Source organism: Plectropomus leopardus, chromosome 7 (genome assembly GCF_026936395.1).
Source record: "Plectropomus leopardus strain MGB_pleo_1.0 chromosome 7, ASM2693639v1, whole genome shotgun sequence".
Taxonomy (NCBI): Eukaryota; Metazoa; Chordata; class Actinopteri; order Perciformes; family Serranidae; genus Plectropomus; species Plectropomus leopardus.
Window position 1 is genome coordinate 36,099,430 of NC_142182.1, and position 12,073 is coordinate 36,111,502.

Sequence of the window (12,073 nt, forward strand, 5' to 3'; positions counted from 1 at the left end):
AATTATAATGTTTCTTTTCAGCGTACTATCATTGGTTAAGATGTTCTGATTAGATTTTAATTTTGTATTGCTTCAAGTTTTTCTTGTAGGTATAAAATCATTTCCCTGCTTAAACAAACTGTGCACATTTATAATTCTTAAATTAAAAATTGAATGCAAGCTTGTTTAAACTTCTTTCTTTCCAGTGGCAATGGTTGTAAACTGGAGAATTCAGCCTTCATAAAACAGCCTGCCCTCACACTGTATGGGACTTAAAGAAAACGCTGTGCAACAAAGCCGAAATACTGTCCGCCTGGCCCTGACCTTATTTTTCTTGACACATAAAAGAATACATAAACAGATATATACTTTCAAATCAAATTGCTTGTGTATTTACCTCTTATCAACCGCCTGGCAGCAATTGTGATTCATAGCAGTCATTTAAGTGATAATGCACTCATTCACTACACTAACAAACACATACCTCCTGGTTATCAGTGCGTCGGCGTCGTTGCAATGCTAGTCGCCAAACAGGAGGCAGAAAACTCAAGATGGTGTTGATTGATAAATTGACAGGTTAATTTTCGGATGGATAATGAGAGTAAGACCCTGAAAGATGGTAGAGAGAAGTCTTTGGCCCTTTGCTCTACCTTGGATGCAGTGCCATCTATCTATTACTGGCAGAACCGCAGCTAGGAGCAGGTACACTCAGGCCCTGCCAAATGTTTGTACCATCTAGGTTAAATGGGGTCTCAAGCTTCATATGTGAATATCCTTGTTTTATTCTGTCAAAACACATTAAGCGCAGCTTTACAGAAATTACAACACATTCAATTTGCACCAAAGCTTTTGGAGCTGCTAAAAAATTATGATGGATAAGACACCAGACATCTGATTCTGCATTAAAATATCACCTACAAGTAATTTACAAATAATTTAAAGCAATCATAATTTTAAATGCAAAATCTTTTAGGAGTTTTGATGTGTTTGTGCATTCACAAAATGTACAACTTTTCCATATTTATAGTTGATCATTTATGAGACTTCTTTTTTTGACATATGTTAGACAATACCATAGATTATGATTTTGGACAATACTGTCATATTCTATGCTTGCAATTAGCAAGATTGCATGTGAATAGTAAAAGTTTTTTTTAAACTGTGACTCTGGAGCTTAATTAGAGGGCAAACTGTTAGAATGGAAGAGAGGGTTTAACTAGAGGTTAGAAAGGTTTCTATATCTTACACACATTTCTACTGCTTGTCACTGCAATGTGCCAAGTCTGCAAGCACTCTAATTAAGCTTCCACCAGCATTACTCTATAGCTATTCCCAATGAATCAGCATACAATGTAATGTTAATCAAATGCCACTATTTTACTTTTGGACCTAATGCCCATTATTCCTGTCTTGTCTACTGTACCTATTAGTGAATTTGTGCCCATTTCTATTTAATAAGGCAGAGATGTGCTGAAATCATTTGACATTGTAAGTTCATAAAAAAAGTCCTTCAGCAACATGTCAGGACGAAAAGGACAAGAAAAGCTGAATTACATTTTCTGTCCCTCAACATATTTAAACAGAAAGCTGCAAATCGTTGAGAAAATTATGAAACCAGTTTAGTTATGATACAGATACAGACAGATAAATTATTACTGTGGCGTCTGAATGCAATTATTTATCTTTCTATATTGTAGTACAACAGTACATAAAGATGATCCCCCTTTTTTTTTCATTGGCTCTTGTTTGTACCGAGGCTTCAAGAGACCCTGGTCTCTTTTGGATATACCTCGACTGAATTTTCTGGCAACTCATTCTTTCTGTCTCCCAATAGTGAGGCAGTGAGATCGGAAAACATTTAAAATGTATTATTAATCTAATAATTAATCTAAAAACACAATAACTCTTTTATACTGAATTAATAAATGGCACAAATTCATGTATTTAATACCAAATTTTTGGGTAGAGTCTGTTATATTACATTATTCAGGCTTTTTTTTTTTAGAATTTGACGTTTCTCTTTTAATTTTACCAAAATAAGTTTAATATTCTGTGCGACCGTGAAAGCAAACACGCGAGGAGGAAGACATTTACATGGAGCACAATACCAAAGTCTGGCTCTCTGTGTATGAGCTTCAGTGAAGCAGGAGCGGCTCTGTTTAGTTCAATGTTTGATGATATGACCACGACCATGAAAGAGGACAACACTTTCTGTGTTGCCATGGATGCAGAATGGGAAAAAAAATACAAGTTTGTTTTCTGTAAGCTCTACTATATTTGGTAGATATATAACAATATATTTTCCACTTGATGATAAATAATAAGAGGTAAATCCTTAAATATAGGGTCCAAACTCAATTTCTCAGCTGGGTTTTCCCTGTTCAAACATAAAAATAAATTTCTGCTCAAATCTGTAAAAGCACAAGTCTTGTCCACAAAAACTTGTCAATGTGAAAAAAACATCTCTCCCTCTGCGGTGATCTAAATTATAATGCAAGGGCTTGATGCAAATTATATCAAAACTAATTAAACACTAACAAAAGTATGAAAAGAGCCAAACAGGCTGCAGAACAATTTAAAATTCTGGTATGCACATCTACAATACTGTTCCATGCTGTTTTCTTAAGGTGCATTTTGTCCCGTTATTGTTGAGATGGCGAGCGATTGTGATGAGAGGAATTATGGCTCAGGGTGTCATTGTATTTCTGTTAAAGCTGTTGATTACCAATACCCACATGGTCACAACTAGGGGCGCTTCACCTCGCCCATTCACTTCAACAGTGTCCCGAGCTCTGACAGACACGACAACGAAAGGAAGGGTGCAGAGGACAAATCTTGGGGGATTCACCCTCATCTGAGACTCCAAAGCGCCCAACAGCTTGATCCTGTGTCACTGTGAGGGCACGGCTTGGCTCTCCCTTGATTTGCCTTTGAAATCTAAACGTTTAATTGTGGTCAATGAAAAAAGGGTTAAAGCAAATGAATGGCTGAGGAATATGAGCGGAGGGAGGGGCCATTTTCAGAGTGTCAGGGCTGTAAAATGAGTATACATAAAAAGCAGGAGGGAGGGAAAAAAATCAAGAGAGAATAATGAAATTAGGGATGGGGCAAGAGAGAAAGAGAAACCAAGGGTTGCAAGAACTTGAAGCACTGACCCCTATCGTCCATGGTGAAAAGCAAGAGATTAGAAAGTGTTTCATGCTAATTTCCATGGAGATTTCTGTAATTTCTCAAAAATTACTTCTTCCCGCTTTGATTTGTCCATACTGCCTGGCCCCCTGCTAGTGTTGTCGGGGTGGTCTGCTCTATCATGCCTCTGCTCTCGTGGGCCCCTCGATGGCCCCTCGCTGCGGCCAGCCGTCGTGAGATTACTGAAGCGGCGCTGACGTCTCTATCAGCTCGCGCCACCGTCATGCCCTCTCCCAACCCCCCACCATCACCCAATCCCTTTCCCTCGGCCTAGCTTCCTTTCTGCCCACCCACCACCAACCCGCCCTCAGTGCAAACTCTCACAGATCTGTCAGATGATGGCTTCATTGGTTTCGTGCTACTCCCTGCAAACTCATACCGGCCTTTTTTACACTCCCTCATCCCGTCCTCTCATCCCTCCTAGAAACCTGCACCACAAGAACCCCCACCCCCCCCACCTCCTCCTATTGTAGACTGTTTCACCTTTTGCTATCCCTCAGCCTTCTCTCTCTCTGCCTCATCCTAGTTTGTGCTTCTGCCTGCCACATCAAAGGAGAACCAGGGGTCACAGAGCCACAGGCATGGAATATAAATGCAGCCAACTGCGTGGCAGTATGGGAAATCAATCCTCTAAAGATAGCTCCATACACTTCATGAACCCATCATCAGTCTCTGATACATATAGTAACATATAGGAATTTTTGTGGCCTTTTGTGCATTGTATACTGCACAGCGCGTTTGCTCTCAAAACAACTACTGTTTGCCTTTTCGACTAACATTTTCTGGACAAATCATTTTTCTGCAGGATTTATTATTTATCTAACATATACTTCTGCAAGGAAACATTAATTCAATGATGTAAATGAATTAGCCATGAAACATATTTGTTGTTGTTTTCAAAAAGCATTAAATAATTGACACTGAAACACAAACTTGAATCCCCCTTTCTCTGGGCCGCTCTGTGCATGTGTGTGAGAGGAGTATCTGCAAAAAAAAAAAAGAGAGAGAGAGAGAATAACATTGCAGCAAAAATATGTAAACAACTTTTGCTGGAGGTCCTGAGCTGGAGCTCCATGCCAGCACACACAGGTGATGCTTCCTGCAATTTGTCATGATTTCACCCAGCTTTGTCTTAAGCACCTGTGAAGCAGTTGGGCCATGTAGTGGATGGTGGTGATGAAAAAAAAGTGTGGCTGAATCATAAATATATATATATATATATATATATATACATATATATATTAAAGAAAGACAGACATGACAGGGAGCAGCAGCAAAGCCATTGTTATGAATTCTATAAGTCTTGAGGGATGAATGGGAAAACTAGTGCGATTGCCAGACGCCAAGGTCTGCGGCGGGGTCCTGGTGGCTCCGTGTGGGGGCGACTGGCTCTGGTTGCTTAGCATTAGTATTAGATAAACACTCTGTCGGAAGATGTCAACGTCTCCATTAATGCCAGAGCTGCCACACAGGCTGTGCTTGAGTGACACAGTGTTTTGTGGAGTGTGACAGGGGTTGTAAATGCTAACGCTCACTGGCTGCATCTCCCCGAGCCTGGTGGAGCCAAACCCCAGCGACACCTGGGAGCGCGGAGCCACTACACTCTGACACTCTGTGGAGATGATACATGTTGTCCCCTGGTCCTCGACTCAGCGAGGGCATAGCACTCACTGCACTACAGAAAATTAATTAAAAATAGGTCGATTTCAGCACGATTGCCATCATTTGTCCATAATTCGCAGGCTTATTCAGTTTACTTCTTATTTTAATCTAATAATCACTGACTTTGAGACATATTATAAGGCATGAGGAGAGGACAAAAGGCTTAAAAATCTCTTCTCACTTATCACTCTGTACCAACCACCAGCAGATTAGCCTCATCTGGAAGTGTGGCTACCCCAAAAAGGCTTTTCCATAGTCTTTACAAACCACAATATGGAAGCTGTGTGTTTAGCACAAGACTGATGCACTTAAAGCCTGCCACAAGTACACACATATCCAGCCGCACAATGAGCAGGATATGGGTTTTTCCATGCTTTCACGAGAGGACAGAGGAGTTTTTCCAGTCAGTAATTATGCAGTCAGGAGTATTCCAGTCAAAAATATGATTTCATTTTAATTGTTTTAAAAAGCTTGGAAATTTACGCGGAGTATATTTGTCATCAGAAACAAAAGAAAAAGTTGAATAAGAAGAGCTGTATGCATTTTACTATATTAAAAAGTACAATAAAAATGTCCAAAACTATGTTTATAAACAGCAACTAAATGACCTTACAAGAATCACCCTGACAAAGTGAAGTGCTCATCCAGAGACCATTTTAAAATGTATGTGTTCTCTAAACCTGTATTTTTTTTCTTACAATCATGACTACAATGGACTACAAGTTGATGTGTAGAGAAAAAAAAAGTGGCAGCAGAACAATATGATCCAAACTCCGGTTTTGTGTATATAAAGTTCACAGCATATTTCATCTTTTTCTCCAATACATTTTGCAGCCGGAAAGGTTGAAATTTTTATCAGTCTTGAGAAAACAGCATGGAGAATTAAACTGCCTTGAGCTCAATAATACTGGCCATCTAGGAGCTGCTGAGTTGTTCTGTAGGCTGGAGGGCTGGACAGTGTAGTGTACTCTTCCCCCTAATGCCCTGTCCATTGATCTTTCCCGTAACTACAGCTCCCCACAGAAACCCACACAATCTGTGCAGAGGAGTGCTCCTAGGCACCCCCCACTTCAAAGGTGCATATTTACTCTTAGAAATTTAGAGAAAGTGCAGCTGTGGATGCATCCTCCAACCTCAATCAATGATAGGGCTGGTCCTCCTGACCCCCCCCTGCTGGCTAATAAAGTGCTTCTTAGGCTTGGTGGTTTCCCTGGAAGCCTTGTGGGGTTGCTTCAAACTAGCACTTAGGTTTGTTTCCATTGTCTCTTCTCGAAAATTGATTTTTAGAGAAATACTTACATTGTTGCTCAACAAAGTTCCACAGTGAATTACTGTAGACAGTTTTATTTTGTCCCAGATTTCTTTTTTTAAGTTGTGGCATTAAAAAACTGGAATAAAATAAATAAGTAAAGTATAAGTATAAGTAAATCACCAACCTCTGCACCTCTGCAGACAACTATAGAATCATGCTGAACCACATGATGCTCTAGACAAAAAGTCTGCATTTTTTAAAAGTAATTTGCATCTTCTGTATTAGCAAAAAACTTTTACCTAAGCTACAACCTCAAGCCGCTCAAATGAAAACCTGACTGAGTAGTTTTAACCCCAATTCTTGAAGGAGGATTAAGAAAGAGAGAGCAACTGAACAATGGTTGATTTAAATGACACATTAAAAAAAAGTCCTTGTTTTTTCTAATCCTCAGCGTGCATTCTGTCACACTACTCTCCAGTAAAGCTGTGCTGCCCTGAAAATAATCTTAGAATGAAATAGCTTCATTTTCAAATTACAAAAAAAAAAGATTGTTACAATGTCTCTAATTAGCATTTTTCAAAGAATCTACATATGCATTATGTCTACTTAACATGTCCTGTTTTCCATCTTTGACAAAATATTTCATGCTGGGATGCACATTATCATAATTGTCATTCCCAATCTTCAAAAACAAATGTGTATTAAGACAGTAGCTAAAATAGTCCTTCTGCTGAAAATCAGACAATCAAAATCTTTTGTAATTAAGCACAGCGATATTCTAATTACCGATAATTCAGGCTACTCCATGCTGCTTCCTGTCCCCCCTTCTGCAACAATTAGAAAAATATATGTCAGCTGTGATTTTTTTCTCTCCCTTATTTCACTTTAAAGTGGCGCTGTGGGGGATTTATTCAAAAACAATGACATTTATAACTCTTCTCTGGAGGAACTGCATTCATTGTCTCCTCAGCAGGAAAACCTAAGTTTTAAGTGGCTGGAGTAAAGGTCTGCAGCGATTTGCATATCTGCACAACACCGGAAAAACTTTCTCTTGACAATGTGGCATTCACTGCGCACAAATTATATTTGTTACTGTATGAAAAGTACAACTTCTCACCAAGAAATCATTTCTCTTACAGTCTTGACTGCACATGGATACACATAATTTTGCATGATGAGCTACAGTAGGCTGAAAAGCAGTGACCTGGTGACTGCATTGTCTGACATTCATCATCTGATCGTCTCTCTGTAGGTGAGTGCCTGCCTAACAGGCTTTTCCTTATAGCGTTGATTGCATTCTTCAAGTGTGCCACAATGGCTCTGCAAACAGCGGAAAAAAACTTGCTTCAATGTCATTAATCCTAACTTGTTTGGACTCCTCACGTTGACTCTCCCACACATCTCTTTTTCTCCCTTTTTTTCCCTCTCAGCACATAGTCCCGCTCTCACTCTCTCTGCCTCGCTAACATGTTGACAGCAGTTTGTTAGTAGGTATCAGTTTTCAGCGAGCAGGCTGAGAGGGAGAGAGGGATGTGGTAATCATCTCTATCTCCGGCTGCTTGGCAGCGTTCCCCTCGGCATGCTGGCAGACACTTGCCATTGAGCAGCTGTCAGGCAGAAAGGGTGTGGGATGTGGGCTCAAGCTACACAGGTCACGGTCATTTCTTTCCAAAAGCCACTGAAGCTAAAACCTTAAGTGGCATTTGAGCTACCTGCACTGTCAGTTCTGACACTCACAACACTAACAAGGAGACCACCGGTAGAGAGTCAAACTCGATTATGCCTCCCTGGTGGATTTCCTTAATATAGCTTAGCTACTGCCAGGCTTGTTTTTCTAACAGAACGCACATGCTTTCAACATTATTAGAGTGGTTCTGCAGCTACAGTATGTGAAGTGAGGCTGGGCAAAATTGGCTGAAAATTATATAGCCATATTTTTAGGCTATATCTCAATACGCAATATATATCTCGATGTTTTTAAATCTCCTTAAAAGCACTTTGTTAATAGTAGAACTGGGAGACAGAATTGAAGATTACAATTTATTTATTTATTTTTAACCAAATTCCCTCTTTCATGTGACAGTAATGACTTCTATTTGGATCTATCATCACTGGTAATGTACATACAATGAATAGGTGTGTAAAGGCAATTATTAAGACAAATAGAACTGTCTGATACATCACTTTACTGTAATGCAACCTTTAAAATCAGTAAAAAACACTATTTATTCTGTATCATGATGTAACAATATCCAATTTCTAAGATGATATATTGTCTCTTAGCTCAATACGATATATTTATAGTCCCACCCCTAATTTGAGGTACAATTTACAGCAATATATAAGGAGCAAAGAAATATATTTGACCCAATAATTAATATAACATATACAACGTGAAAACAAAATGTAACTCAACTGTGCAATGAGAAAAAAAAGTCAATTTCAATATATTTTATAAATTGCCAGCGTAATGTAGATAATTCTTATTGAGAGAGGGAACTTATTATGCTGACATTTCTGAACTGTTTCTAAAAAAACAGGTAAGAGGTACAGAGAGGTGGTTTAATCATGAGATAGGTATTTACAAGTTAAGCAGTGAGCGCATATTTTTTTGCATTTCAAACTTTTATTTTTGCGTAGCAATTAATTCAGCATGGTTTGTTTTTCATGGTGAGGCACATTGTTGTGCACAAACAGTCCTGCAAAGCTTTAATTTCTGCTTGATGCCATGTCTGCACTGTTCAAAATCAAACTGTACATAACACATATTTATGTTAAAGAGTGGTATGCTGATTCATTGCTGGGTGAAGAAAAGAGTAAAATAAATGATTTTCAATTACACTTGATAAAAATCTATGCTATTTCTCAAAGATTATTATTTATGTAGCTGGCTTTTTTCTCTTTTGTGCCAAAATAACAGTCATGCTCTTCATCATAACAATTATTCTGCATTAATTCAAGGCTGTCTTTAGTTCACAAACCAGAGCCCCTTGGTTACAGTGAATTATTTGGAAACATAACTAATCAGCAGGGGAAAAAAAACAAACAAACAAAAAAAAAACAAATCAAGTTCCACAGAAAGGTTGCAACTCTAAACAAAACTGTATGGAAAAGTAGTCTGACTTCCACGGCTGCTGCAAACTGGATTGTGCTTGATAAGTTGCAGGCTCTCACAACCTGGACCTGTGATCTTTAGAGTGATACCCTCAAGTTCACCGCAACAAATACACTCAATCACTCAGGGAGATCCTAAGTCTCTCTGTTGGCCAATTACTGCTTTTAAAAAGCCTAGGGCACCCAGGAAACTTTGACTCCTGGAAATAAAGACCAATCTGAGAGAGAAACATTGCAGCTATTAAAATCTTTATAATTCTGTAAATCACAAGTGATTTGTTTTGCCCCATGGCTTGTTCCGATACATCCTTGCTGCTATTGCAAAGGGCACGGGGTGACTGCAATTGAGGAGAGCAAGCTTATTTTTACAACTAAGCTTGGAAAAAAGGGAAGCCTTTTTTCTTCTTCTTTTTCAGTGCAGAAGGCAAAGATCTCCTCTGTGTCATAATTGCCTGAAGTTAGAGAGTAAAGGCTCTGGACTCCTGATGTTAGTGTGGGCCTTTCATCAGGGGGGTTGGAGTCAGAGCTGCTTTAAAAGATCAGGCACTCTGGAGGATCAGACTTTGTTTTTATTTATGTAATAAAGGCATTTTTGAAAGAGAGAAAAAATGATAATCACTTATCTGCTGCATTGGATGTTTCCCTGACTGCTGCTGACTGTCATTGTTGGGGCTTTGCTATTTTTGTTGATTAAGGCTCCCATTATTCCAAGCAGATTTACATTTTCTCAATTATTTCATTTTTGAACTTCGATATTAAGCATGCTATACTGATTAATTTTGGAGGATGGATTCCGAAATTAGCCCGCTTATTCAAATAAAGTGGGAGCCAAAAGTGGTAGAGAGGATCATGCAATTACGAGTAAAATCACTCCAATTAAACACTGCCATGTTAACTTTTAGAGAGCACACACTCCACATAATATAATTACAAATTGGGATGAAAAATGGAAAAGAAAACATCAACATTATAGAATGAAGCATTTACAGTTGATGGATTCTCAAAAAGCTCTTCTATGCTCTGGTGCTCAGGGTTAAGAATGGCACTCCTCTGCTGCAACGCTCTCCCTCCCAACTGCATCGCTCCCCATTCAGCAGCGCAGGGCCCTCTGGTACTAGACAAGGGCCCTGACTGAGGACGCTTTGATACTTCAGCCTCTGATCACCAGAGTATCCTTACAGCGCCGAGCTGATGGACGAATGGGTCACAGGAAGGATGTCCAAACCATAAATCAGACTACAGGGGTGACAGCACACAAAATAGGTGAATTGTCCTTGGGTTCGCGATGCTGGCGGCATCCCCTTGTGTCCCCAAGTCACACCACCCTTTTTATTATTTGGGAGCGAGTCAAACGGATGCCCCACCAGCCATTCTGCCCCCTCCCCCTTGTGTGTTTCCCCTAGTCTTGGAGCCTGGACCCTGCTATGAACTGTTTCCAGAGTCAGTTACTGGTGTAATTGAAAGTGCTTTGTCATCGCTTTCAGCCAAACACTGATGGATGTGAAGTTGAATGAGGTTTGGGTTTTAGTTATACGAGTGAGCCTGTGTGAGATTTATCACCAGAGGCTTAAGAGGCTACAAGGGACCATTAAAGCACCACCGCCGTCTACATCACAGTGAACTGTTCATTATTATTCATTAAAACAGAATGCCTTTAATATGTCTATTTTCCCCATGTGAAAAAAAATACAGTGCACATACGTTTTTGATGACTTGGAAAAATGTTCAGTTGCTCAGTTCTTGTTTTTTTTAACAGTCTGGTGCAATTAAATTTGGATTTTTAAAAAGTGTAGGTAACACTTAAAAGCTGGCCTAGAAATGTGTAAGAAAAGAATAAATAGTTCAGCACTTTTTTTAAACTTTCAGCAAAATCAAAAGCTCCAGAAAGCCTCTTTTTATGCCTTCATGTGTTCGGTATTAATCTTTGTCCTTTACAACTTTGCACTTTCAAACAACTCACTACACTTAACCGAATAATACATATTCTTAATTTGAGGTCTGTTATGTTAAACATATGTACTTAATGTATACACCAATCAAAACCCAACAGTGGGTTTCATATCTTTTCATAATTAGTGTGGTCTATGGAAAAACCTATGAAACCATTTAATTTCAGTTCGGAATCGACATCCACATGCAAAGCGTGGGAGGTGTGCTAGTTCTCATTGTCTCCCACTTATTATAGGCTGCCCCCAGCTGCCTGGGCTGTGAAGGCCTGGATCCTGGCTCGCGTCCAGCTCGGCTCTGATCTGGGCCTCTTTGTGATTTGAGGAGTATAGAGCTTTGCTGGGCTGCTGTCCTAGAGCCATGTTGGAATGCAAGAGCACTGGAGGTGCAGAGGGAAGTGACCTCACTGTGTGATGCGAGCAAGAGTACGGGGCAAGAGTTACACACTGAGGTTGCTTGGATTATAAATAAAGTAGCGTGTGGTTTCTGTGCTGCAGCCGCGAAATAGGAAAAGGTGAATACCAGGGCTCACAGCGCAGTTGTAAATGATGCCCTATCCTAACACTGGTTCAAGGCTGCCAGCGCGGCCAAATAAAGTGGATTTAATGGAAAAAATATTTCCCAATTTCTACATGTTCTCAAAGATTTTTGCTGTTCCATTGTGTGTTTGTGAGTTTTCAAAACATTTTATTGCCACACTAACGATTATTATTCATTTCTGCCATCTCATTAAATATGATTCTTGTTTTTGCGGCTACGTGAGTCATGAGCAAAGGAAAGTAGATGCTTGTTTTTGTCTATCTTGATTTTTTGTGTTTGTGATTTAGAAAAAATATATTTAATAAAACAGGGGTGGGGTGATAAACAACACAGGCTAGTATTATAATATTTTGCTTGGCAATATTGAATTGATTCACAAATGCCAAGTAT

General features: G+C 39.4%; 1 long non-coding RNA gene across 5 annotated transcripts in view; it reads right to left on the reverse strand.

Moving 5' to 3' along the window:
* The window catches only part of LOC121949868 (uncharacterized), a 69,878-nt gene that overhangs the window by 33,605 nt on the left and 24,200 nt on the right, over positions 1 to 12,073 (reverse strand). The window contains exon 5 of one of the 5 annotated variants that reach the window (XR_015776905.1): positions 4,019 to 4,152. The exons of 3 other annotated variants lie outside the window; for them this stretch is intronic. This is a non-coding gene — a long non-coding RNA (uncharacterized LOC121949868). Of the gene's footprint in view, positions 1 to 4,018; positions 4,153 to 8,460; positions 10,433 to 12,073 lie in introns of those variants that run through there. One more of the 5 variants, XR_015776906.1, reaches the window with a different exon arrangement.